Below are 24,607 nucleotides of genomic sequence, written 5' to 3'. Positions count from 1 at the left end.
GAGGAAGTAAATTTGTTTACAACAATATGATGCCCTTCTTTTTATGAACTAGACAAACAGTTTCTACTACACAAACACTTTTTTGTGATGTTTGAAACTTACAAAATTGTGATGTCTGATTTTTTAAGCTTCAGTTTTAAAAATCACAATGGTTTAACAAACTGTATTACATCTGGTTCGAACTTTATAGGGGAACTTTGGGTTTTTTAGTTCCAAATGTACTAACAAAACCAAAACATTATGTATGGATTTTCCAACATATAAAATCTAAGTGGAAGAGGCAAGAGAATAAACGAATAAGTGACGGAAAGAGGATTCCACGAACAATAAAATAGAAAGGCAGCAAACAAAAGATAATGACCCTAGGCCACAATACACGTTCCGATGCTCGCCCAGCCCTAGTTTCCCTTAGCAATTTTTTGGGCGTGCCTATGTCTCGCTTATAATGAGACATATGGAAGCCTCGCGTCAGGGGGCGCCAGATGGGCCACCCTAGTTGCCCAGGAGGCTACATACTCGTTACTTTGTTTTTCTTTCACGTTCTTTAATTTTGTGTTTTTATTTTCGTTTATACATCCAAATATTCTAAATAAAAGTATTACCGAAAACACAGTACATAAAACATTTGAAAAAGAATGTTAACCAAGCATTTGAAAAATGGTAAATGTGTATAGAGATTTGTTTTCTCATGTATACAAAATTTATTCATGGTGTGTGAAAAAAGTTGATCATGTATTTATAAATAAATGTTAATCAAGTATTTGAAAAATGTTAATAAATCATTTGAAAAATGTTAAATATGTATAGAAAAAATGTTGATCATCCATTTAAAAATTTAAACTTGTATTTATTCAAAAAATATTAAATCATATTTGGAAAATGTTAATGAAACATTTGAAAATTGTTAAATGTATATAGAAAAATGTTGACCATATACTGAAAAATGTTAATCTTGCAGTTAAAAAATATGATAATTAAGGATTTGAAAAATGTTAAATGTGTATAATAAAATATTGACCATATATTTAATTGTTTTTTATCCGAAAAAATGTTAATCAAGCATTTCAAAATGTTTAAAAATGTGTATAAAAAAGGTTGACCATGTATTCAATTTTTTAATTTAAAAAATTTTAATTAAGCATTTGAAAAAATGTTTAAAATGTGTTTAGAAAAAATATTGACCATGTATTAAAAAAATTATACTTGTGTGTGGAAAATGTTAAACCTGTATTAGAAAAATGTTCTTGACGTATACGATAAATGTAGAATGAAAATAAAAGAAACAAGGAAAACTAAAAAACAATAAAAACCAAAACGAAACAAAGCAAACCAAAGTAAAATAAAACCAAAAAATAAAATAGAAGAAACAAGTGCAGAAAAATGGAAAGAGTGAAAACCGAGAAACAAACAAAGGAAAACTAAGAAAATTGATGAAAACGAGAACGAAAGAAAACCGAAGAAAAACAAAGGGAAAATATAAAAGAGAAAAAAATAGAGAAATCGAGAAAGTAACAAAGAAAATAAAAGCATGGAAAAACTGAGTGAAACTCCAAAACAAAATAGAAGCAAAACAAAGAAAAGAAAGAGAATGTAAAGAAAAGAAAAAATCCAATGAAAAATGTTGAAAAATAGCAAAGAAAAAACGAAACTGAAAACGAGAAACAAAAAATAAAATAACAAGGGAAACTCTTGCCATCAGTTGGCTGATGACACACGCGCGTCTGTCATTGTCGTGGCCATTGGATCTATTTTGATCAAATGGTTTCAGGAGCAACTTATGTACATAATTTAGGTTTCGCAACTGAGCAACTGTTGCAATCTCTCCCTCGACAACACTTTGTCTATTGCAGGATCTGGATCTCACGCGGAACCTCAACCACCTCGATGTCTTCTTTATCCTTTCATCCTGAGAAACAACCCCAACCACATGTGGTTTTGCAGCAGCATCACAACGGGGTGGTCCTGGCTTGCCGTGAACACGGGTCTCCATCGCCCACCGCGGTGCGCCACTGCGGCCTGGGGTCCGGTGCGGTCGCCGCCGTGATGCGCCGTTGCGACCGGGGGTCGGGTGCATTCGCCGTCATGGTGCTTGCCGTTTGCCTCAACCACGTCTGTTGGCCACGCGAGGTGCACCCACCCCGTTGGACAGGGCGATGGCGGCGAGGTGACCTGGTCGAAGGTCCGACGCTCACCGGTGGCGACGGGCGCTGCTTCGACCCCCTCGCATTGTTCAATAGGAGCTCGTGACGGACGAAGGTGGTCTTTTTCTTGCAATATCCTCCGTATTGCAAGCAATATTTCTGGAACATTAGTGATATTGCAAAACTTTCTTTAGTAAGAGGGCGTTTTTGCAACATTAGCTCTGTTGTAGAAAATTTTCTGCAGCAATACCTTTGTTGCAAAAGTTTCTCAGTGAACATCATTCTTGTTGCAAAGCTGTCAGCTGAATACGACTACCCCACGTAGAATCCAATGGCCCGTGATATGGCAGGTCATTGAAAAAGATCTGTTGGTCGACTCGCAGTGTTCCCAACTAAAAAACACTAGTAGAATGCCCGTGCGTTGCCACGGGCTTTTGAAATAGTTTAATGAAATTATATAAAATGGTTTGATGAAGTTATATAAAGATAATGCATGCAAAATTTCAAGGTAGAGACAATATAACACGGTCATAATTGCATAATAATTGAATTTAATTTGACATCTTTTTTGTTTTTTATGAGATATCACCGCTTTCATATCATTATATTGTAAAAAACCCGGTGGTCCCCTTCAGCGACGTCGCTTTGGAACCATTGTCAATAGGTTCTTTTTGCGCATCTCCAAAATCCATATCTATGTCTCATATATTCTGAAAAACAATAATATAAAATAATGCACCTTTTGCGTTAACATGTGTAGCACCTCTTCTCGTGGTGTTTCGGTCCGGGCCGTCATCGTTACATCAGTGCATATGCCAGTTGATATATTTGAAACATCATTCGAGTCCATCACTGTTTATCTCTGATGGACAAAGGTGAAACATATAAAATATAATGATATTTTATACTGTATTATATAAACATCTATAATATATAATAAAAACAAAAGTGAGACTAACACATATATTTTCAATTGCATTTTCTTCACCCTACAATCTTATCCGGACCTTTTTTTAGAAATCCTTATGCGGACCTCCCCTGACTCCTCTCCTCCTCACAACCAGACCTGGCCAAATGGGCCGGCCCGCAACGGCACGGTCCGGCCTGAGTTAAAGGGCCACCTCTCCCTACCCGATGCTAAAAAAAAAACCTCTCCCCACCCACTCTCTCCCCCTCCCAGCCACTCACTCTATCCCCCTCTCCGCTGTGATGCCGTTGGCCGATGTCCCTCTCACTCTCAGTCTCTCCCCCTCCTCTCCCCACCGCGCCGCCCACCACGTGAGTCTCCCAACTACGCCGCCGGCGCCGCTGCCGCCGCCCTCCCGCGCTTCTGCGAAGGAGGCAACCACCGCCGCCCACTTGCGCAGCTCAACAACCGCCGACCCACCTCGCCCACCGTGGCCCACAGCTGGACCACCTCCTCCCCGAGGAGACCAGGAACTCCGCCTCGCCGAGAGCTACGCCATCCTCGAGCCGCGCTTGCTGGGGAGTCGTGGATCGACGGAATCGCTCCCATCTCCTCCCACTCGCGCCTCTCCTGTCTTCCCCGATCCGTTCAAAAGAATTAGGGTGCCCCGCCGGTGTAGTGGTCCGCCGCTGGAGGTCCGCCGCTCGCCACCTCCCCCCTCTCGATTGCTTGCTATGCAGCCTGGGCGTCGTGGTCCACCGCTCGCCGCCGCTGGACGACTAGAGGTCGTCGGCACCCAAGTACCGCCCACGCTCTGGCGCTTGCACGCCGCCGGCCCTGCCCCATCCCACCCTCCGCCACCACCTTCCCCACCCCGAGCTCGGATTTACGACGCCCACTGCCTTCCAGTTCGAGCTCCGCCTCGACCTCATCCCTGCTGCCGCCGTCTTCCCTGAACCAAGGAAGCCCTCATCTGATACGCTCTCATCCGCGACGTGCTTCTCCAACCATTGGTACGCGACGGTGGTTTGGTCCGGGAGGTGGCTCCTGCAATCCTGGCGTCGCCGCAGTGGTGGTTCCATTCCGGCGGCATCAGGGGAGCACACAACGTCCACGAGCAGCAAGCAGAGCCGGCCAATGATGCAGCAGCGCTGGCCATGAGGAGACGCCTGCCGTGGCGGACGCGGAGACAACAGCCATGGGCGTGGAAGACGGTTTTGGATCCTGTGAGCCGCCGCCGCTGCCGCACAGAAATTCAACGCCGGCCTTCTGCTGCTCCATGTCCCACAAGTCGCCCACGAGGCGTCGGTGTGGCATTGCTAGCTCCAGCTTCCCCCTGCAATCGTCTCTACCGCCGGCACTTGCGCGCAATCGTGCTGGTGAGGCTCTTCATGTTTACTTTCTTCTGCTTGTAACATGGCCTATACTCACAAATATTTTTCATCATCTGAACAAATGATGGTAAGTTGATTCATATGTAATGTGACATCCTGATTACAAGTTCTGTTAGATTAGTTTTGTCTGTTGGAATAATTGTTCTATTGGAATAATTGTTCTGTTGGAGCAGAACAATGACATCCCTGTGATTCAGTTTTTAGGGGAGGGACAGAATGGGAGTATAAAACATTTGACTACTGTATTTTTTAATACTTATAAACAGGGAGTATATATCATCGAGGTAGTACAGGGATATCCAACATAATCAGAGACCTTATGGTCGGATCGATCTTCATATATAGTAGATTGTTTTATTTGTTTGCGAGTTAGGTAATTGTTTTTTTTGAGCCGTGGTGTTTTCCATAGTACTAAATTAGTATTAGTTATTCCTACAAGTGTTAGTTGTTCATAAGCATATAATATAATCTACTACTGTCAATATTTACCTCTGAAACTCTGGTATTCTACTCCTTTATTTTCCTGATACCTTGTCAGTCAGTATGTACTGAGTATATCCACACTACAGGTTTCTATAGTTCAAGATCAAAGGCAAGAATCAGCCAAATATGATGATGAGAACAAGGCTAATGATGGAGAACCTTCATCTATCGAAGCTGAGCAGTCTATTGGGAATACTAAGTTTCAATGCGCATCCTAAGTTTCAGTTACCTGAAATCAAGGCCAGTTTCTGTCGATGCCGAAGTAAACTACCACATGTAAGTTTAGGTACACACATTAGTTTCCGGCTAGGGATTTAATGGTTGCCGAACTTTATGCACATATGGCGTAGTAGAGATGCATGCTTCGTTATCCTGCAGTTATCTGAATTTTTTCTGACATGCACTCTTCTTGCCTTTAGTTCTGTTCTTAACAGAATTATTACTTACTGACAGACGAATACTTGTTTGCCTTCATCATCTGCATTTCAAATGACTCATTATGCATCAGGCTAGCTAGGCGATATGAAATTTTACTTCTTGGCTATAGTCACCGAGCACTGCAATTTGAAATTACAGCCACGAATTTTGGATTAGTCGAAAGGGCATTCTTAATCTGATACAGTCAACCGAGCACTGCAATTTTCAAAACAAGAAGCGGCTGCTACCATATTATTTATGTTTACAATTAACAAACTACATCCTGACATTCCTTCTTATTTTTGTTTGCATTCAGACGTGATGACCTTGAGAAAATCCATTCACTTTAATTGGACAGGAGTTTTCTGCCACGTAATCGATGATGCACTTCACGTGACAGAATTGTAAGATCAGTACTTCTATCTACTCTATTCATCACATCTACACTTCTGTTTATTCATTCTATGAGCTCTCTATTTAAGAGAAACAACAGAGACTACTATTTAAGAATAGTAGCCTTTTCAATTAAATGCTGAAGTATGTGTTTTCTGCATGCACCCACAAGTTATTCAAGAAAAACTAATTAATGCCTTAAACTTAAAAGTATCTCGTGGCCAAAACAAACAGTTCACTCAAAATTAAAACAGGAACTACTTTTACTGGTAAGTGGTAACTGTGCATCTCCATATTGTGCTGCAAACAAAAGCATAACAGGGTTTAGGAACCACAGTTTTAATTTTGAAAACCTTTACGAGTTTAGCAATAAACCGGCATGGTAGCAAAGTTTTTAGAAATACATGGTAATAAAAAATGTAGTACTTCAATGTGTGGGCAAGCAATAGTACGTTTTTTTATAACAACTATTAGGATGTGATTCGAGTCTGACACGGCATTTTCAATGGTAGTCACATTAGTAACGGCTGAACTGTATGCAACTTCTATATGGTGTCGTAGTGTCATTTGAAGAGAGAAGTACTGCTGCTTAAGATAAACAAGAGAATAAACAAATATTGACTGAAAAAAAGTACCATGTCAAAACTGCCCAACTGAAATATCATGATCTGCACCTAAAGTGTGTTCCCGGTGATGAAGACAACTATATGTTGTTTCCTTAAGGAAAACATGCACACACATTATTGATAGACAAAAATGCCACAATAATTAAATCTGTCTAGTGTATACTAACCAAACTGAAACATATAGACTTAAAACAGGGGGCGGTCGTATCATGTTATTATCTAACAGGTCATATTGGCTATACCTACATCTCGAGACGTTCAAATCATAGGTGTACTGGATGCCAAAACTGTATAGATGCATATTCTAAATCCTCAGAGTCTGAGCAAAACGTGATAAAATTGAAGATGAAGTGCACTGGCCCGTAGCAACGCCACTGAAGCTGGGCATTCTTAATCTGATAGTGGTCGTGCACGTTTAATTAAAGATTGCAGTCAAATAAGAAACAAAGATAAACATTTGTACAAAAGCGCTCCAGAGCAACAAATTATCTGTAGAATAAGAGTAAATGCTATTGTCATATTCAAAACCCACCGGTTTCGTAAGTGCGGACTTCAGCCTGTAAGGACTTCCTTATAGACGATGTTCTTCATCGAGGTTTGTAAGGACAAGGAAGGTCTTTTTCGCTTCTTTGATGTACCACTTTGCTTCTTGCCATTATCCTTCTCCTTCTCCTTCTCAATGAGGATCTTTATGTTCCTCTTCGCGGTGGTTCGAGACAACGCGACATAGAGTTGACCATGAGAGAACACCGGATTAGGTAGGTACACGCCAACAATCGGAATCGTCTGTCCTTGAGCCTTGTTAATCGTCATAGCAAAGCTAAGCCTTACAGTAAATTGCTTCCTCTTGAACTTGAATGGAAACATGTCATTGTCAGACGGGCATAGGGGTATTCGAGGAAGGAATACCCTCCTACCTGCATGTTGTCCGATCATGATTTCTGCATCGATGGCGTTCCTCTCGAAACCTCGGACCACAAGCCCCGTCCCGTTACACAGACCATTAGTCGGGTCAATGTTCCTCAGAAGTATGACAGGGCAGTTGAGCTTCAGTTTGAGTGCATGCGGAGGCAGACCGTTGGGAGTCAACCCATTCAGGAACTCGGGAGCGTAGTAGCCATATGGGTCGTCTTCTGCACTGTCAAAGCTATGGTATATTACTTGTTCTCCCCGAAAACGCTCTACCATGCGTATGTTTATCTTGTCGACGTTGTCGTTTGTGGTGGAGAGGATTGCGCGTGAAGTCATGTAATTCGGATCGGACATGTTGTCATCTAGTCTCGGAAACACATGGTCAATCAGCTTCTCTAGGTCGTCACCCTCGCCTGTAGATGGCACACAAATATCTTCAGGGAGTCGTATGTTTCCTTGATCGTCAACTTCCTCAGTGCCATTGCCTACCCTTAGCAAGTAATCCGTAAACCAGGTGTCATTATGAGCCCTCATGTTGGTGACGAGCCTTAGCTGGCGCATACCCTTCCAGAGATGTGAACTTCGGAGGGTTGCATCAATTATCTGACCCCGGGACCCCCTCCTGACGACCGGAAGCACCTGCCTGAAGTCCCCACCAAACACAACAGTTTTTCCTCCAAAGGGTCGGTCCCGTCTTCCCATGATGTCGCGCATGCTGCTGTCCAGTGCCTCGACCGCCTGTCGCTTAGTCATGGTGGCCTCGTCCCATAGTATCAATGAGGCCATCCTCAGTAGCTTGGCGGTACCACTCTGCTTCGTGAAGGTGCAGGAGGCGCCATCATCGCAACTCAATGGGATCTTGAACTACAGTGGGCAGTCCTGCCTCCAGGCATGATAGAAGCCGCGACGCTTGACGTCGCGGTAGCGATAGCGATGTTTCCCTCGCTTCGAACCTTGGCGAGCAGCGCCCTGTACAGGAAGGTCTTCCCTGTACCTCCCGGGCCATCAACAAAGAACACACCCCCATCAACACCATCAACAGCAGCTAGTATCTTGTCGTATGCAACCCTCTGCTCGAAGTTTAGCGATGATGCCAATTTAGTGTCGTTGATGTCAAAATCGATGTTGGATTCCTCGATCACTTCTCTGGCCTCGCCCTTGGTTGGGTCGAACGCATCATCAATGCATGGAAGAGCGAAATCAGCTATGTCTTTGCCCATGGACTGCAACATACCCCTAATGTCAAGCAACACCATCTGTTCCACCTCAATAGGGCACGTGTGTGATCGCCGATAGTCATCAGACATAGGCTCGAGGTGCCTATCCCATAAACCACGCACGTCGCCTGGCTCACAGTGCACCAAAATTGTTGCGAAGAGCCTCCTGAGCGAACATGGCATCGCCCATTGCTCTGCCTCGGCAGGATTGGCAGACACAATTCGACCTATCTGATAACGCTCCACCCGCTCTTTCCAATACTTCTTACCCTTCTGCCATGTGAACCTTCCAGGAAAATCCTTGTACAATATGTTCCTAGCCCAGGGGTGGTTTTGGTTAGCTTTGAAATACTCTGTTAACATGGATTTGGAAGCATTCTCAGAGGTGACTACGTTGGTCAAGTGAGCTTGCTCATTGAAGGCCACCCTGTGCATATTCGGGAGATGAAGAGGCAACTGTAGGACAGGCGGGTCATTTGCACACAAGGGGAAGCCAAATATCCTCCACATCGCCTCTGGAGGAGTAACCCACCTCGCGTCTACGTATCTTTTGACCTCATCAATGTTACCATCGGCGTCGGGATGGTCGATGCTAAAAGAAGCCCTATCATGGCCCTTGTATATGTACTTGTAAAGGTATTTGACGACCTTTATGCTGGAGCAAACCTCAACGTTGATGTGGCAATTGAACATCCGCAGAAGGTAAGGGTTATACGGCACAACCCATCTGTTGTCCAACATTTTACCACGGACCTTAGCCTGCCGACCATCATCTCGACGACGATAAACTGGGTATGAGTCCTTGCCCTGTGCCGTGTTTTCATTGAACGGCCGTGGGTATCTGCACTTGCACTCGTTCTGTTGCATGCACACATTTTTGGGGTTGAGAGCACCGCATGGTCCGTGCATCATATGTTTCACCACCAAGGTGTGGAGTTTAGGATACTTCTGTTTGTCTGGGAGCTCGGCAGAAATGAGTCGGTCGTACTGCTCCGGAACGACAAGCTTATAGGCAGAATCCATGATCAACAAAAAGTGTGCGTGGGGGAGGCCCCTCTTCTGGAACTTGACTACGTATACATGTGCGACAACAACACCTATGATATTCTTCTTGAACAAGATCTCTTTCATAGCCTCTAGCTTGCCATGGAACACACGAGCCACAAGATCAGGTCGATCTTGCGCTGTCTGGCCAGGAAACAACTCATTCGTTATCTCTTCCCAGTTAGGGTTGCAGGTCATGGTCAAGAAGATGTCAGGCTTCCTGTACGTATGGACAATTGCCATGGCATCCATATGCCTCCGCTTCATGTCGCGGTCGCCACCTGGGTACGTTCCAGGGAGCACTATCCTTACTCCAACAGCGCTTGCCCGGGTCTTCCCGGATGTAATTGCATCAACAACTCCTTTATACAGGTCGGCACGGATCTTTGTCTGGTTCTTCCTGTACCATTTCAACCTACAACTCTCAATCTTGATGTACATGTCCACCCCCCATTGCTGTAGCAATCGTGCTCCACAGAGTATGGGATTGAATATCCCAGGCCGTGTCTGCAGCATGTAACAGTAGTAGTCTCTCACGGAGACGCATAACCTGCTATTCCCCTCTGCACATGGATGAGTAGCGCGGAAGTTAGAATTCATATGAGAACTACACAATACATCAAAATGACAGAATACGCATAAGGCTTACCTGCATCCTCCTCCTCATCATCATCATCACGTCCATCTCTTGGTTGTTGCACAACCGGCCAAGGGACATTACGTTTAGGTAGTTTCGGGTGCCAACCGAGCTCCCCCCTTGGGTAGAAGAGTGGGTAAGAGAGCGGGTCATAGAGCCAGCCGTCACATGTATACTGTGCCTCTGGTTGTCGTTCCCGCAAAGTGTAATCCTACAATCGAACCTCTTCGCTAGGTCAGTGCCCTCCACCCAAATTGCAGCGACCTCAGATGACAGAGGTCTATTATACTTCCGTTGGTCTAGTCTCTAGTCAGTGTTGAGGTCTATCTTGTAATTGTCGAGGTTGTCTCTGTGCGCACCCAAACTCCTAAACTGCTGAGAGTACGGGTTTTCCCTGAGTATGTGCACCAACTTTCTGACGACATCCTGGTCTAATTTCTCGGTGGCAGCCTTGCGATGGGTTAGGCCTGGGTCGTCGTCGTAGAAGTACAACTGTAGATGATCTGGACGGGATGTTGGCCCGAAGGAATGAACGTTGTGGTAGATGGTGCCGTGCGCCCGGAACGTGTACACCCCAGACTTCATGTTTGTGTATGTTTCATCGAGGCTGACGCCGAGGGTTGTGAAGGAAAAGTGTCCGTTGAAGAACCGTATGTTCTCCCGAAAATGCCTAGCGTCCGCATCAGTGCTAGACGAAAGCCTCATGAGCTCCGGGATGGGCTCCGGTTGCTTCAACTCGATCTTCCCACTGCGACAGCAGAATCCCGGGGCCTCGTTGACAAACTTCTTGGCCTTGCAGTGGTCGCAGTTTGCGGCGTGCTTCAGGATGTGTGTGTTGTCTGGTAGGTTTGAGTACACATAGTCAAATGGATCATGGTATCCATAGTTTTTGTGACCCGAGTCTTCCAATTCATCGTGCTCCAAGTCATCAGCATTTGAGCCTGCAAACAATGTTTCCAATTAGTGTGATACCCCCAACATGTGGATTACGCTCAAGCGATTGTACATACCTTCACCAGCAAACAGGTAATATTCATCGTCAAAGAGGTCGTCAGGATTGACATCATCATTCATGAGACCATTGAGGTAAGCGTCCATGTCGTCTGCCCAGGTGCCAAACAACACAAATGAGGGTTCAGTCTCAAGGGACGCAAGGAGAGTAAGGATGGGGGTGTTACCTTCACTTCTGATCGTGTACTCCGGCGTGCTAGATGATGTTGAGGCACTGTGTGCTTCAACTACGGTAGGTTGTCCCGTTGAGCTCATTTTCGGTATGGAGATGGACCTGACGGTTGGGGTATTAACCCTACCTGCAAACCTTTCATTACGATGATCTAGCAGAGCATTCCTCTCACCACGTGGCAGTTGCGTACATATTTTTCGCTTGCCAATTTTCTCCTGACACTTCATCGCCGCCATACTTCCCTTGCAAGCTCGCTCTCTTGTCCTACGCCGAGCTCTGGACTCATGACTCTGCTCGTCAACTCCATTATCCGCAATTGTTACCGGATCACTGGTTTCGATGAGGTCGCCATCTACAGCACCATCACCTAAGGTTCTGCTTAGGTATGCACCTACAACATTATCGAATTTGGTATAAATAACCGATGAATGATTACAAAATGAAAGATGATCGTTGATGGGATAACTACCATCGGTTTCGGTGTTGTGAATGTATGTGGGGGCCGACTTGACAGTTGTAGCACGATCTATCTGTTCACTGCCGGATTGTTGCGTGATGGTTGGAAGTGTGAGGGTTGGACAATTGGCGTGAGTGTTGAAAGAGGGAGAGTTGGACAATGCGCTAGTTAGATCTGGACGTGGCATTGCAATCGATTCAGCACACGGGGTGTTTTTCCTTCTAGCATAGTCTGCCTTTCTCTTCGCACTTGACTCTCCCTGCTCATCAGGGGTCCTGCTATTTCGTTGTTCCTTTCGTCGCTCACGCTGCACTTGATTATTGTTTTGGAGGTTGATCGTACCCTCTTCCTTTTTCTTCTGATAAGATGCCCGTCTCTATGCATTTCTTCGCTCCCTTTGTTCGTCTGCCATATTACTACTGCGGTCTCTTGCACGTTGCCTCCTAGCCAACTCTTTTTCATGATTGAATTCAGCAATGGCTGATGCGGATCCATCTTCTGGAGCATCATCATGTGACAAGGATGTATAGTTCAAGCTCGATGGGTACAATAAATGAATCTATATTATCATTGTTATGTTAAAAGTTTAAACACTCGTACCTCGCAGCGAACCGGAAGGCTGATCAATATTAGTGATATCACCAAGAGGGGGCCGGGATGTATAGTTCCGGTTTGATGGGTTGGCTGGTTCAACAATAAAGTTAAAACATAATCATCTCATCAATGCTCAACAATCATGAAGATCCCGAACTAAGCCAACACGTCTACTGTTTTCTTCAGCCATTTTTTGTTCCATATACTTCGTTTGTAAATGTCCTAATATTTCTTGTCTAGCCAGCATGTATTTCGTACTACAGTGAGTTGATGTGAAATCCTGCGGTATTTTGTAATGATCATCTAATTTCGAGTGGCATTTAGTTGCAGGTTTGTTAAAGGAACTTTTGGCAAGAAATACACAACCGTGCCATTCAGTGTTATACCTCTGTTATTGGCAAGAAATACACTAATGTGTAGCTCACTGCTGAGGTAACATCAAATTCGTCTAATACTTGTTCTCGCATGTAGAAGTAAAATGCTCTTTCAGAATACAGTTAAAGGTGTTAGTATATTCTTCAGGTTAGCAAACTATGATTGATTGCTCTTTATGCTAATCTGAAGAAGTTTAGAACCATATGTATTCTGAACATTGGCAAGTCCGCTTACATAAATTCTTGTATTTTGCCATTGCAACGAGAGAAAAAAATACATGCAGTGCCAATGGAGAACTTGGCCCAATTGATAATATACCCATCTTGGGTACTATACATCTATTTCATATCAACGTTTGCTACTGACGTTGTGATAGTTAATGTTTCATACTCCACATTTGTTTCTTTTTCCGACAAATCGAGAACCATCTATCAAATTATTCACCTTCTTGAGTGCCGGTAAATTTAATTTAATTTTTTAAATCCATTTACGTCTTTCTAACACCGCAGATGTTTTTTAAGCATTCCGATATATGACATTTCTTGACCATTCATATATCAAACTCCAGTTTTTAACTTCATATTGAATCAATTATTGTAAGTCAAAGCTAAAAGTGCGTATTCTAATATTTGATTCCCAAATTTGGTTTGTCACCGCCGTAAGCTCATAACTTTAAACACCCGTACCTGGCATTGAACCGGAAGGCTGATCAATATTAGTGATATCACCAAGAGGGGGTCGGGAAACAGCCTGCTTTTCATTTTGGAGCTTGACCTGTTCATCCTTTTTCTTTCGATAAGTTGCTCGCCGTCGTGCGTTTCTCTGCTCCCTTTTGTCGTCTGTTATGCTATAACTCACTTGGTCATTCACAACAGCACATGTTGTCTCGGAATGAGTTGGGTATACATCACATGTTGGGGTAGACGATGTCACAAGCTCTGAACCACCACAACCAAGGGCATTAAGACACACATCATTGTGGGCAGACTCTCTGGCTGCAGGAACAAAAGAAAATATGTCGGTTAGGCTAATACATGAACATGCATCCCTTTAAGCACAAATCTGGCCATATGAAAGGCATAAAGTGACCTGCGGCATAAAGTGATGCAAGAGTACTCCTATCCAGGAACGAAGGCACATTATTGTCTGCACAATGTATAAACAACAAATCTTGATGAGAATTAGTCAACATGTACATTCATAGAGACGTTTGATCACTGTCCATGATGCACGTGTCAGATCATACCAAATGAACTTCCTGCAAGGCCGCAGGCAAAAATATCTATGAGAGTACTCGGATCAGGGAACGAAGCAACATCAGGGCTACAGAAGGAGATTGATGGGTTGTCTACAAAACAAAACCAGTACAGAATGAGGCAGTTTCCTGCTAACCGAATAGGGTAGATAGTGTGTTTAAATATGGAACCCACGTACGTAAACTCGCATGCCCAGGCTGATCAGCAATTGTTATATAGAAAGAGGGTGTTTGGTTAGGTTTGCAAGCTCGTCCTGCTCTATCCGTGGCATGCCAGTTCCATCTGTTTCCTTGTGTGCTTCCAAGTCTGTTAGGCACGATTGATCATGTTAAAACCATATGATACAACAGATAGGGGTATTTACAGACTCCAATACCTGGAGTCATTTGATAATTGTCAACATTGTCAGCTACAGGAATTATTGTTGGGTTGTATGCATCAACACTTCCGTCAACATTATGGCCTGGAACACATTAGCGAGATACAATGATTGTTGGGCACCCTTGACATCTGACTCATTTATGTTATTCTAACGTACCTTGGCTCCCTTGTGAATGTAGGCCAGCAAGAGGGGGTACAAGCACATCTGACACTCTTTTCTCTTCCGGCGCCTTGCTATTTGCATTTCCCATTCGTACCTATCATTTTTCAACAGCATTAGAATTGATGTGGTATGTATACTGAACAATTGGCTTGCCATGTATTTTTGGTGTTCCAACTGCGAACATAGGGAAGAAATGACTACACTGTATACATCTGATAAACATTTATTGTCTTGGGATGTATTTTTGGTGTTCGAACTGGGAACATGGGGAACATTTATTCGTATGGCTCCATCTGGTGGCTCCATCGTATATGGCTCTGTTGCATATGGCTCCATCTGGTGACAATTGTCTTTTGTAGCGTTGCGTGATCTTTAAGAGATCATGAGCATACGTACCTTTAAGAAAGCAAGGTTGAAAAATGATCAGTGAAGACGCCCTGCACTGCTTGCCGCCGTAGGCGTCGTCGTCGGAGATCTGTGGCGTGTGGCTGCCCGAGGCGGTGGCGGCGGTGTCTTGCTGACCCGCGACGGGATCGTGGTGTGTGGGTACCTGACTTGGGGTGGCGGCGGCCTGCTGATCCGCGACGGGATCGTGGTGTGTGGGTACCTAAGGCGGCGGCGGCCTGCCGATCCGCGACGGTATTGTTCGTGATCCGCCACGGGTGACGTATGTGAGGCGGCAGCGGCGGCGGCATTCTCGTGATCCAGGACGGACGTGGGAAACGAGGAGCGGATCGGGACCTCGTTGGTGCGTCGATCTGGTTTTTTGTCGATACGTAGTTTAAAACCAGTGGTACGGGGTGGTGGGAGGTGCGTTGATCTGGTGAACATTGGCAAGTCCGCTTACATAAATTCTTCTATTTTGCCATTGCAACGAGAGAAAAAAATACATGCAGTGCCAATGGAGAACTTGGCCCAATTGATAATATACCCATCTTGGGTACTATACATCTATTTCATATCAACGTTTGCTACTGACGTTGTGATAGTTAATGTTTCATACTCCACATTTGTTTCTTTTTCCGACAAATCGAGAACCATCTATCATATTATTCACCTTCTTGAGTGCCGGTAAATCTAATTTAATTTTTTAAATCCATTTACGTCTTTCTAACACTGCAGGTGTTTTTTTAAGCATTCCGATATATGACATTTCTTGACCGTTCATATATCAAACTCCAGTTTTTAACTTCATATTGAATTAATTATTGTAAGTCAAAGCTAAAAGTGCGTATTCTAATATTTGATTCCCAAATTTGGTTTGTCACCGCCGTAAGCTCATAACTTTAAACACCCGTACCTGGCATTGAACCGGAAGGCTGATCAATATTAGCGATATCACCAAGAGGGGGTCGGGAAACAGTCTGCTTTTCATTTTGGAGCTTGACCTGTTCATCCTTTTTCTTTCAATAAGTTGCTCGCCGTTGTGCGTTTCTCTACTCCCTTTTGTAACTCACTTGGTCATTCACAACAGCACATGTTGTCTCGGAATGAGTTGGGTATACATCACATGTTGGGGTAGACGATGTCACAAGCTCTGAACCACCACAACCAAGGGCATTAAGACACACATCATTGTGGGCAGACTCTCTGGCTGTAGGAACAAAAGAAAATATGTCGGTTAGGCTAATACATGAACATGCATCCCTTTAAGCACAAATCTAGCCATACGAAAGGCATAAAGTGACCTGCGGCATAAAGTGATGCAAGAGTACTCCTATCCGGGAACGAAGGCACATTATTGTCTGCATGATGTATAAACAACAAATCTTGATGAGAATTAGTCAAGATGTACATTCATAGAGACGTTTGATCACTGTCCATGATGCACGTGTCAGATCATACCAAATGAACTTCCTGCAAGGCCGCAGGCAAAAATATCTATGAGAGTACTCGGATCAGGGAACGAAGCAACATCAGGGCTACAGAAGGAGATTGATGGGTTGTCTACAAAACAAAACCAGTACAGAATGAGGCAGTTTCCTGCTAACCGAATAGGGTAGATAGTGTGTTTAAATATGGAACCCACGTACGTAAACTCGCATGCCCAGGCTGATCAGCAATTGTTATATAGAAAGAGGGTGTTTGGTTAGGTTTGCAAGCTCGTCCTGCTCTATCCGTGGCATGCCAGTTCCATCTGTTTCCTTGTGTGCTTCCAAGTCTGTTAGGCACGATTGATCATGTTAAAACCATATGATACAACAGATAGGGGTATTTACAGACTCCAATACCTGGAGTCATTTGATAATTGTCAACATTGTCAGCTACAGGAATTATTGTTGGGTTGTATGCATCAACACTTCCGTCAACATTATGGCCTGGAACACATTAGCGAGATACAATGATTGTTGGGCACCCTTGACATCTGACTCATTTATGTTATTCTAACGTACCTTGGCTCCCTTGTGAATGTAGGCCAGCAAGAGGGGGTACAAGCACATCTGACACTCTTTTCTCTTCCGGCGCCTTGCTATTTGCATTTCCCATTCGTACCTATCATTTTTCAACAGCATTAGAATTGATGTGGTATGTATACTGAACAATTGGCTTGCCATGTATTTTTGGTGTTCCAACTGCGAACATAGGGAAGAAATGACTACACTGTATACATCTGATAAACATTTATTGTCTTGGGATGTATTTTTGGTGTTCGAACTGGGAACATGGGGAACATTTATTCGTATGGCTCCATCTGGTGGCTCCATCGTATATGGCTCTGTTGCATATGGCTCCATCTGGTGACAATTGTCTTTTGTAGCGTTGCGTGATCTTTAAGAGATCATGAGCATACGTACCTTTAAGAAAGCAAGGTAGAAAAATGATCAGTGAAGACGCCCTGCACTGCTTGCCGCCGTAGGCGTCGTCGTCGGAGATCTGTGGCGTGTGGCTGCCCGAGGCGGTGGCGGCGGTGTCTTGCTGACCCGCGACGGGATCGTGGTGTGTGGGTACCTGACTTGGGGTGGCGGCGGCCTGCTGATCCGCGACGGGATCGTGGTGTGTGGGTACCTAAGGCGGCGGCGGCCTGCCGATCCGCGACGGTATTGTTCGTGATCCGCCACGGGTGACGTATGTGAGGCGGCAGCGGCGGCGGCGTTCTCGTGATCCAGGACGGACGTGGGAAACGAGGAGCGGATCGGGTCCTCGTTGGTGCGTCGATCTGGTTTTTTGTCGATACGCAGTTTAAAACCAGTGGTACGGGGTGGTGGGAGGTGCGTCGATCTGGTGAACATTGGCAAGTCCGCTTACATAAATTCTTCTATTTTGCCATTGCAACGAGAGAAAAAAATACATGCAGTGCCAATGGAGAACTTGGCCCAATTGATAATATACCCATCTTGGGTACTATACATCTATTTCATATCAACGTTTGCTACTGACGTTGTGATAGTTAATGTTTCATACTCCACATTTGTTTCTTTTTCCGACAAATCGAGAACCATCTATCATATTATTCACCTTCTTGAGTGCCGGTAAATCTAATTTAATTTTTTAAATTCATTTACGTCTTTCTAACGCCGCAGATGTTTTTTTAAGCATTCCGATATATGACATTTCTTGACCGTTCATATATCAAACTCCAGTTTTTAACTTCATATTGAATCAATTATTGTAAGTCAAAGCTAAAAGTGCGTATTCTAATATTTGATTCCCAAATTTGGTTTGTCACCGCCGTAAGCTCATAACTTTAAACACCCGTACCTGGCATTGAACCGGAAGGCTGATGAATATTAGTGATATCACCAAGAGGGGGTCGGGAAACAGTCTGCTTTTCATTTTGGAGCTTGACCTGTTCATCCTTTTTCTTTCGATAAGTTGCTCGCCTCGTGCGTTTCTCTGCTCCCTTTTGTCGTCTGTTATGCTATAACTCACTTGGTCATTCACAACAGCACATGTTGTCTCGGAATGAGTTGGGTATACATCACATGTTGGGGTAGACGATGTCACAAGCTCTGAACCACCACAACCAAGGGCATTAAGACACACATAATTGTGGGCAGACTCTCTGGCTGCAGGAACAAAAGAAAATATGTCGGTTAGGCTAATACATGAACATGCATCCCTTTAAGCACAAATCTGGCCATATGAAAGGCATAAAGTGACCTGCGGCATAAAGTGATGCAAGAGTACTCCTATCCAGGAACGAAGGCACATTATTGTCTGCACGATGTATAAACAACAAATCTTGATGAGAATTAGTCAACATGTACATTCATAGAGACGTTTGATCACTGTCCATGATGCACGTGTCAGATCATACCAAATGAACTTCCTGCAAGGCCGCAGGCAAAAATATCTGTGAGAGTACTCGGATCAGGGAACGAAGCAACATCAGGGCTACAGAAGGAGATTGATGGGTTGTCTACAAAACAAAACCAGTACAGAATGAGGCAGTTTCCTGCTAACCGAATAGGGTAGATAGTGTGTTTAAATATGTAACCCACGTACGTAAACTCGCATGCCCAGGCTGATCAGCAATTGTTATATTAGAAAGAGGGTGTTTGGTTAGGTTTGCAAGCTCGTCCTGCTCTATTCATGGCATGCCAGTTCCATCTATTTCCTTGTGTGCTTCCAAGTCTGTTAGGCACGATTGATCATGTTAAAACCATATGATACAACAGATAGGGGTATTTACAGACTCCAATACCTGGAGTCATTTGATAATTGTCAACATTGTCAGCTACGGGAATTATTGCTGGGTTGTATTCATCAACACTTCCGTCAACATTATGGCCTGGAACACATTAGCGAGATACAATGATTGTTGGGCACCCTTGATATCTGACTCATTTATGTTATTCTAACGTACCTTGGCTCCCTTGTGAATGTAGGTCAGCAAGAGGGGGTACAGGCACATCTGATACCCTTTTCTCTTCCGGCGCCTTGCTATTTGCATTTCCCATTCGTACCTATCATTTTTCAACAGCATTAGAATTGATGTGGTATGTATACTGAACAATTGGCTTGCCATGTATTTTTGGTGTTCCAACTGCGAACATAGGGAAGAAATGACTACAGTGTATACATCTGATAAACATTTATTGTCTTGGGATGTATTTTTGGTGTTCGAACGGGGAACATGGGGAACATTTATTCGTATCGCTCCATCTGGTGGCTCCATCGTATATGGCTCTGTTGCATATGGCTCCATATGGTGACAATTGTCTTTTTTAGCGTTGCGTGATCTTTAAGAGATCATGAGCGTACGTACCTTTAAGAAAGCAAGGTTGAAAACTGATCAGTGAAGACGCCCTGCACTGCTTGCCGCCGTAGGCATCGTTGTCGGAGATCTGTGGCGTGTGGCTGCCCGAGGCGGTGGCGGCGGTGTCTTGCTGACCCGCGACGGGATCGTGGTGTGTGGGTACCTGACTTGGCGGTTGCGGCGGCCTGCTGATCCGCGACGGGATCGTGGTGTGTGGGTACCTGAGGCGGCGGCAGCGGCCTGCCGATCCGCGACTGTATTGTTCGTGATCCGCCACGGGCGACGTATGTGAGGCGGCAGCGGCGGCGGCGTTCTCGTGATCCAGGACGGACGTGGGAAACGAGGAGCGGATCGGGTCCTCGTTGGTGCATCGATCTGGTTTTTTGTCGATACGTAGTTTAAAACCAGTGGTACGGGGTGGTGGGAGGTGGGAGGAAATAAAACCGAACGAAAATAAAACCGGAGTACCAGGCTACCAACTGCTCCAGTAGAGAAAAGAAACGACTGTGAGCGAACAGACAGCGAGCCAGGGAAGCATTCACACGTCACCAGCCAGCGAAGCAAATAAAAAAGGAAACATATCGGCCAGTTGCTTCACGAAGGCCTATTCCCTTCACACGAGAGGAGCTTCCATCTCGCATGAAACAAGATATAGCTCTCTTTTCGTTTTTGATTACATATATATTCTAATTTTACTAATCTATTGAAAATGGTCATCATGTATATAGTAAAATGTTCATCATGTAATTAAAAAATGTTCATTATGTATTTAAAAATGTACAACCGCGTATCATAAAAAAGATAAAGTTACTTAATAAAAATTCATCATAAATTTTAAAAAATGTTTGTCATATGTTTAAACAATGATTATCATGCATTAAAAAAAATTCATTTGTATTTGCGAAATATTTAATTGCTATCTTAAACATGCTCAACCTATTTAGGAAAATGTTCACCATGTATTTAGATAAATATTTGACATGTTTGTGAAAAAGGTTCAATTTATCTTCAAAGAGTATTCTCCCCATATTTAAAAAAAATAATGGCATATATAAAAATGTTCAATGTTTGTTTAGAAATGTTCAAGATGTATTAAAAAAAGATGTTCATGATATTTGGAAAATGTGCAATCGGGAAAAGAGTGCTTAACCTGTGTTTAAAGAAGTTGACATGTATTTGAAAATGTAACGAAAAGGGGAAAACATATGAAAATCCTTCGATAAACAGATAAAACCATGTAGAGAAAATACATACAAATAGAAAACAACTGACAGAACCTTCCAAAAACTACACAGAGTTTCCAAAACGCTAATAGGCCAGACCCCTTTGGTAGCCATGACTACTATCGATCTATTTCTTTACCTATTTATTAGAAGTATATATTTGATATTTTGAAATATTTTAAATAATTAAGTTCTTAAAAGTACTTTACCTATTTCTTTAATGTTCACTACACATTAAAAAAAGATGTTCATGATGTTTTTAAAAAAGTATATATATATATATATGGTGTTTTGAAAAATGTTCGTTAATATGCAAAAAAAATGTTTGCGTAGTTTGTGAAATATATTCCTTCTATTCAAAAGATCACTCAAGGCATTTATAAAATGTTCACACATTTTGAAATATGGCTCTTGGCATTAAAACAATCATGGCATGTAAAACAAAAATCTTGAAATTCTAGAAAAGTGTTCATAGCATACAAATAAATCACACCATTTAGTAAAAAACCAGTAACACATACAAAATGTTTGCAAGCTTCAAAAGAAATGTTCATGAGTTTTTTTGAAATGTTCAAATGTGTATTAAAAATGTTCAAACATGCATTTTTTGAATGCTCATGATATATTAGGATAAGTGTTTAATATGTATTTGAACTGCCGGATGGAAGATTGGCCATGCAAATATCTTGGTCTTCAACTTAGCGTCCATCAGCTCACCCGAGTGGACTGGCAGCCCATACTCGATCAGGCAAAGAGATTCATACCAGCATGGCAAAGGGGGCTGATCCAGAGGCCCGACAGACTTGTGCTTGTCAAGAGTGTGATATCGGCACGCCCGGTACATCACTTGCTAGTCATGGGCGCGCCCCAATGGGTATATGAAGAGATCGACAAATGGATGCGTGCCTTTTTCTGGGCAGGGAAGGAATCAGTGAACGGCGGGCAATGTTTGGTGGCATGGCAAACTCTTTGCAGACCAACTGGCTTTGGAGGATTGGGAGTCAAGAACCTAAAGTTGCAAGGACTAGCCATGAGAGTGCGATGGGAGTGGCTGAGGAGGTATAACGCCCACGATGTGGCTATATCTCCCACGTGTCGGAGCACGACTTAGAGGCATAACTGCATTGTAAGCAATGTCGCAAGAGGGGTAATCTTTACACATCCCATGTACTGAATAAGAAAAGAGGTACATAGTTGGCTTACAATCGCCACATCACACAATAGCATAAATATAGCATTACAATCATCTAGATACAATCAAGGTCCGACTACGGAACCAAAATAAAGACAACCCCAAATGCATAATGTCCCCGATCGCCCCAACTGGGCTCCACTACTGATCATCTAGAAAGGAAACGTAGTATTGTCCCGAGTCCTCATCGAACTCCCACTTGAGCTCGGTCGCATCTCCTGGAGCAGTATCATCGGTCCCTGCATCTGGTTTTGGGCCACTTTGGAGGGGTGTTGGGCTGCAACACACACGAGGCCTTTTCGGTTCCTTGTTTAACCGTTGGAGTATCAAACGAAGTCCAAATGGCATGGAACTTGACAGGCGGTCTACCGGTAGTATACCAAGGCCGCTTGGCAAGTCTCGGTCCAATCCGAGAACGTTTAACACCTGCACACAAAAAGAGGTAAAAGGGGACACGGAGGACATAGGAGCGCCGAAAAGCAAAACGGACAACGGAAAAAATGCTCGGATGCATGAGACGAACATGTATGCAAATGCGATGCACATGATGACATGATATGATATGCATGACAAAGACAAAAGCAACACGAAGACAAAACCCAACAACGAGGAAATATCATAACTTAGTGCCGAAAATGGCAAGAGTTGGAACACAAATATGGCAGGTTACATATGGGGCGTTACAACACTCCACCACTACGAAAGGATCTCGTCCCGAGATCTAGGATTGGAAAAACCCTGGGTATTCAGAACGGAGGTGGTCCTCGCGTTCCCAGGTGGATTCACGGTCGGAATGATGTGACCACTTCACTTTCAGGAATTTGATAGACTTGTTGCGAGTCTTGCGCTCAGTTTCTTCAAGAATAGCAACGGGGTGCTCATGATAAGACAGGTCTTCTTGGAGATCAATCTCTTCGAAGTTGATGGTGCGGTCAGGAGTCTTGAAACACTTGCGGAGCTGAGACACGTGAAACACGTCGTGCACGTTTGCAAAGTTGGATGGAAGCTCAAGTTGATAGGCTAGATCGCCTCTTTTGCCAATGATCTTGAAAGGACCCACGTATCTAGGGGCAAACTTCCCTTTGATACCGAAACGACGAGTACCTTTCATTGGAGAGACGCGGAGGTAGACATGGTCTCCGATCTCGAAAGCCAAGTCACGATGCTTGCTATCATAGTAACTCTTCTGGCGCGATTGCGCGGCTTTGAGATTTTCACGAATGACTTTGCATATTTCTTCAGCCTCTGTGATCAAGTCATTGCCAAGAAGTTGGCGTTCACCAGTCTCTGGCTAGTTAAGAGGACTACAGCACTTTCTGCCATAGAGAATCTCGAATGGGGCCTTGCCCGAACTCGCTTGGAAGCTGTTGTTGTAGGAGAACTCGGCATATGGAAGACAATCTTCCCACTTCATACCGAAAGAAATGACACAAGCCCTGAGCATATCTTCAAGAATTTGATTGACTCGCTCGACTTGGCCACTAGTTTGAGGATGAAAAGCTGTGCTGAAGCGAATGTTGGTGCCCATGGCCTTCTGAAAAGAATCCCAGAACTTAGAGGTGAAGATGCTACCACGATCTGAAGATATCAACTGCGTAATGCCGTGCAAGGAGACAATCTTGGAGGTATATAGCTCTGCCAACTGAGCTGCTGTGATAGATTCTTTGATAGGGAGAAAATGAGCCACTTTAGTGAGCTTGTCGATGACAACGAAGATAGCATCATTGCCACGCTTGGACTTGGGAAATCCAGTCACGAAGTCCATCTCAATATGGTCGAACTTCCATTCTAGAATGGCAAGAGGTTGGAGGAGACCAGCTGGTCGTTGGTGTTCTGCTTTCACTCTTCTGCAGAAATCACATTCATTCACGAACTGAGCAATTTCGCGCTTCATTTGAGTCCACCAATACGGCTGCTTGAGGTCATGGTACATCTTTGTACTTCCAGGGTGAATAGAGAGGAGTGAATTGTGAGCCTCGTTCATAATGACTTTACGAAGGTCACCCTTAGGAACAACAATGCGATCCTTGAAGAATAGAGTATCCTTGTCATCAAGACGATAGCACTTGTACTTGGGTTGACTCTTGGCAATCCCAATCTTCACCTTCTTCACCATTGCATCAAGAAGTTGAGCCTCACGAATCTGATCTTCCAAAGTAGGAGAGACTTGGAGGTTGGCAAGGAATCCTTGAGGAACAACTTGGAGATTAAGTTTGTGGAAAGCTTCACAAAGCTCTGGTTGGTAGGGCTTGAGAATCAAACTGTTGCAGTAAGCCTTCCTGCTCAATGCGTCAGCAATTACATTGGCCTTGCCTGGAGTATATTCGATACTCGGATTATACTCTTGAATCATTTTGAACCAATGAGTCTGCCTGAGGTTGAGGTTGGGCTGAGTGAAGATGTACTTGAGAC

The 24,607-nt window shown here is 43.9% G+C and overlaps 2 pseudogenes; one reads left to right on the top strand and one right to left on the bottom strand.

The window, feature by feature from the left end:
* Window positions 1-3,350: 3,350 nt before the first annotated feature.
* LOC147973981 (uncharacterized) lies at window positions 3,351-4,209 on the top strand (annotated as a pseudogene).
* Window positions 4,210-6,913: 2,704 nt separating this feature from the next.
* LOC147973980 (uncharacterized) lies at window positions 6,914-11,590 on the bottom strand (annotated as a pseudogene).
* Window positions 11,591-24,607: the final 13,017 nt, after the last annotated feature.

The sequence above is a fragment of the Triticum urartu genome, chromosome 5A, assembly GCF_056163025.1.
Source record: "Triticum urartu cultivar PI428250 chromosome 5A, HENAU_Tu73, whole genome shotgun sequence".
NCBI classification, from domain to species: domain Eukaryota; kingdom Viridiplantae; phylum Streptophyta; class Magnoliopsida; order Poales; family Poaceae; genus Triticum; species Triticum urartu.
This window is presented reverse-complemented; position numbering and strand designations above follow the sequence as displayed.